Here is a 6,000-nt window from a genome sequence, read left to right as displayed (position 1 = left end):
GACTACCCTACTGATGGTATATTATTATATTAGTATCTACCCTACTGATGGTATATTATTATATTAGTATCTACCCTACTGATGGTAAATTATTATATTAGTAACTACCCTACTGATGGTAAATTATTATATTAGTGACTAACCTACTGATGGTAAATTATTATATTAGTAACTACCCTACTGATGGTAAATTATGATATTAGTGATTACCCTACTGATGGTATATTATTATATTAGTGACTACCCTACTGATGGTATATTATTATATTAGTAACTACCCTACTGATGGTATATTATTATATTAGTGATTACCCTACTGATGGTAAATTATTATATTAGTGACTACCCTACTGATGGTAAATTATTATATTAGTATCTACCCTACTGATGGTCGATTATTATATTAGTATCTACCCTACTGATGGTAAATTATTATATTAGTAACTACCCTACTGATGGTATATTATTATATTAGTAACTACCCTACTGATGGTAAATTATTATATTAGTGACTACCCTACTGATGGTATATTATTATATTAGTAACTACCCTACTGATGGTAAATTATGATATTAGTGATTACCCTACTGATGGTATATTATTATATTAGTGACTACCCTACTGATGGTAAATTATTATATTAGTAACTACCCTGCAGATGGTATTTTATTATATTAGTATCTACCCTACTGATGGTATATTATTATATTACTATCTACCCTACTGATGGTCAATTATTATATTATATCTACCCTACTGATGGTAAATTATTATATTAGTATCTACCCTACTGATGGTATATTATTATATTAGTATCTACCCTACTGATGGTATATTATTATATTAGTAACTACCCTACTGATGGTATATTATTATATTAGTAACTACCCTACTGATGGTATATTATTATATTAGTAACTACCCTACTGATGGTATATTATTATATTAGTAACTACCCTACTGATGGTATATTATTATATTAGTAACTACCCTACTGATGGTATATTATTATATTAGTATCTACCCTACTGATGGTAAATTATTATATTAGTAACTACCCTACTGATGGTATATTATTATATTAGTAACTACCCTACTGATGGTAAATTATTATATTAGTGACTAACCTACTGATGGTAAATTATTATATTAGTAACTACCCTACTGATGGTAAATTATGATATTAGTGATTACCCTACTGATGGTATATTATTATATTAGTGACTACCCTACTGATGGTATATTATTATATTAGTAACTACCCTACTGATGGTATATTATTATATTAGTGATTACCCTACTGATGGTAAATTATTATATTAGTGACTACCCTACTGATGGTATATTATTATATTAGTATCTACCCTACTGATGGTATATTATTATATTAGTATCTACCCTACTGATGGTAAATTATTATATTAGTAACTACCCTACTGATGGTATATTATTATATTAGTAACTACCCTACTGATGGTAAATTATTATATTAGTGACTACCCTACTGATGGTATATTATTATATTAGTAACTACCCTACTGATGGTAAATTATGATATTAGTGATTACCCTACTGATGGTATATTATTATATTAGTGACTACCCTACTGATGGTAAATTATTATATTAGTGACTACCCTACTGATGGTATATTATTATATTAGTATCTACCCTACTGATGGTATATTATTATATTAGTATCTACCCTACTGATGGTAAATTATTATATTAGTAACTACCCTACTGATGGTAAATTATTATATTAGTGACTAACCTACTGATGGTAAATTATTATATTAGTAACTACCCTACTGATGGTAAATTATGATATTAGTGATTACCCTACTGATGGTATATTATTATATTAGTGACTACCCTACTGATGGTATATTATTATATTAGTAACTACCCTACTGATGGTATATTATTATATTAGTGATTACCCTACTGATGGTAAATTATTATATTAGTGACTACCCTACTGATGGTAAATTATTATATTAGTATCTACCCTACTGATGGTCGATTATTATATTAGTATCTACCCTACTGATGGTAAATTATTATATTAGTAACTACCCTACTGATGGTATATTATTATATTAGTAACTACCCTACTGATGGTAAATTATTATATTAGTGACTACCCTACTGATGGTATATTATTATATTAGTAACTACCCTACTGATGGTAAATTATGATATTAGTGATTACCCTACTGATGGTATATTATTATATTAGTGACTACCCTACTGATGGTAAATTATTATATTAGTGACTACCCTACTGATGGTATATTATTATATTAGTATCTACCCTACTGATGGTATATTATTATATTAGTATCTACCCTACTGATGGTAAATTATTATATTAGTAACTACCTAGTGATGGTAAATTATTATATTAGTGACTACCCTACTGATGGTAAATTATTATATTAGTAACTACCCTGCAGATGGTATTTTATTATATTAGTATCTACCCTACTGATGGTATATTATTATATTACTATCTACCCTACTGATGGTAAATTATTATATTAGTATCTACCCTACTGATGGTAAATTATTATATTAGTATCTACCCTACTGATGGTATATTATTATATTAGTATCTACCCTACTGATGGTATATTATTATATTAGTAACTACCCTACTGATGGTATATTATTATATTAGTAACTACCCTACTGATGGTATATTATTATATTAGTAACTACCCTACTGATGGTATATTATTATATTAGTAACTACCCTACTGATGGTATATTATTATATTAGTAACTACCCTACTGATGGTATATTATTATATTAGTATCTACCCTACTGATGGTATATTATTATTATATTAGTATCTACCCTACTGATGGTATATTATTATATTAGTAACTACCCTACTGATGGTAAATTATGATATTAGTGATTACCCTACTGATGGTATATTATTATATTAGTGACTACCCTACTGATGGTATATTATTATATTAGTAACTACCCTACTGATGGTATATTATTATATTAGTGATTACCCTACTGATGGTATATTATTATATTAGTATCTACACTACTGATGGTATATTATTATTATATTAGTATCTACCCTACTGATGGTAAATTATTATATTAGTAACTACCCTACTGATGGTATATTATTATATTAGTAACTACCCTACTGATGGTAAATTATTATATTAGTGACTACCCTACTGATGGTATATTATTATATTAGTAACTACCCTACTGATGGTAAATTATGATATTAGTGATTACCCTACTGATGGTATATTATTATATTAGTGACTACCCTACTGATGGTATATTATTATATTAGTAACTACCCTACTGATGGTATATTATTACATTAGTGATTACCCTACTGATGGTATATTATTATATTAGTGACTACCCTACTGATGGTAAATTATTATATTAGTATCTACCCTACTGATGGTAAATTATTATATTAGTAACTACCCTGCAGATGGTATGTTATTATATTAGTAACTACCCTACTGATGGTATATTATTATATTAGTAACTACCCTACTGATGGTATATTATTATATTAGTAACTACCCTGCAGATGGTATATTATTTTATTAGTAACTACCCTACTGATGGTATATTATTATATTAGTAACTACCCTGCAGATGGTATATTATTATATTAGTAACTACCCTACTGATGGTATATTATTATATTAGTAACTACCCTGCAGATGGTATATTATTATATTAGTAACTACCCTACTGATGGTAAATTATTATATTAGTGACTACCCTACTGATGGTCAATTATTATATTAGTGACTACCCTACTGATGGTATATTATTATATTAGTATCTACCCTACTGATGGTATATTATTATATTAGTATCTACCCTACTGATGGTAAATTATTATATTAGTAACTACCCTACTGATGGTAAATTATTTGATTAGTGACTACCCTACTGATGGTAAATTATTATATTAGTAACTACCCTGCAGATGGTATTTTATTATATTAGTATCTACCCTACTGATGGTATATTATTATATTACTATCTACCCTACTGATGGTATATTATTATATTAGTAACTACCCTGCAGATGGTATATTATTATATTAGTAACTACCCTACTGATGGTATATTATTATATTAGTAACTACCCTGCAGATGGTATATTATTATATTAGTAACTACCCTACTGATGGTAAATTATTATATTAGTGACTACCCTACTGATGGTATATTATTATATTAGTAACTACCCTACTGATGGTATATTATTACATTAGTGATTACCCTACTGATGGTATATTATTACATTAGTGATTACCCTACTGATGGTATATTATTATATTAGTGACTACCCTACTGATGGTAAATTATTATATTAGTATCTACCCTACTGATGGTAAATTATTATATTAGTATCTACCCTACTGATGGTAAATTATTATATTAGTAACTACCCTGCAGATGGTATGTTATTATATTAGTAACTACCCTACTGATGGTATATTATTATATTAGTAACTACCCTGCAGATGGTATATTATTTTATTAGTAACTACCCTACTGATGGTATATTATTATATTAGTAACTACCCTGCAGATGGTATATTATTATATTAGTAACTACCCTACTGATGGTATATTATTATATTAGTAACTACCCTGCAGATGGTATATTATTATATTAGTAACTACCCTACTGATGGTAAATTATTATATTAGTGACTACCCTACTGATGGTCAATTATTATATTAGTGACTACCCTACTGATGGTATATTATTATATTAGTATCTACCCTACTGATGGTATATTATTATATTAGTATCTACCCTACTGATGGTAAATTATTATATTAGTAACTACCCTACTGATGGTAAATTATTATATTAGTGACTACCCTACTGATGGTAAATTATTATATTAGTAACTACCCTGCAGATGGTATTTTATTATATTAGTATCTACCCTACTGATGGTATATTATTATATTACTATCTACCCTACTGATGGTAAATTATTATATTAGTATCTACCCTACTGATGGTAAATTATTATATTAGTATCTACCCTACTGATGGTATATTATTATATTAGTATCTACCCTACTGATGGTATATTATTATATTAGTAACTACCCTACTGATGGTATATTATTATATTAGTAACTACCCTACTGATGGTATATTATTATATTAGTAACTACCCTACTGATGGTATATTATTATATTAGTAACTACCCTACTGATGGTATATTATTATATTAGTAACTACCCTACTGATGGTATATTATTATATTAGTATCTACCCTACTGATGGTAAATTATTATATTAGTAACTACCCTACTGATGGTATATTATTATATTAGTAACTACCCTACTGATGGTAAATTATTATATTAGTGACTAACCTACTGATGGTAAATTATTATATTAGTAACTACCCTACTGATGGTAAATTATGATATTAGTGATTACCCTACTGATGGTATATTATTATATTAGTGACTACCCTACTGATGGTATATTATTATATTAGTAACTACCCTACTGATGGTATATTATTATATTAGTGATTACCCTACTGATGGTAAATTATTATATTAGTGACTACCCTACTGATGGTATATTATTATATTAGTATCTACCCTACTGATGGTATATTATTATATTAGTATCTACCCTACTGATGGTAAATTATTATATTAGTAACTACCCTACTGATGGTATATTATTATATTAGTAACTACCCTACTGATGGTAAATTATTATATTAGTGACTACCCTACTGATGGTATATTATTATATTAGTAACTACCCTACTGATGGTAAATTATGATATTAGTGATTACCCTACTGATGGTATATTATTATATTAGTGACTACCCTACTGATGGTAAATTATTATATTAGTGACTACCCTACTGATGGTATATTATTATATTAGTATCTACCCTACTGATGGTATATTATTATATTAGTATCTACCCTACT

The sequence above is a fragment of the Oncorhynchus nerka genome, linkage group LG11 (assembly GCF_034236695.1).
Source record: "Oncorhynchus nerka isolate Pitt River linkage group LG11, Oner_Uvic_2.0, whole genome shotgun sequence".
Taxonomy (NCBI): domain Eukaryota; kingdom Metazoa; phylum Chordata; class Actinopteri; order Salmoniformes; family Salmonidae; genus Oncorhynchus; species Oncorhynchus nerka.
Note: the sequence above shows the minus strand (reverse complement) of the source record.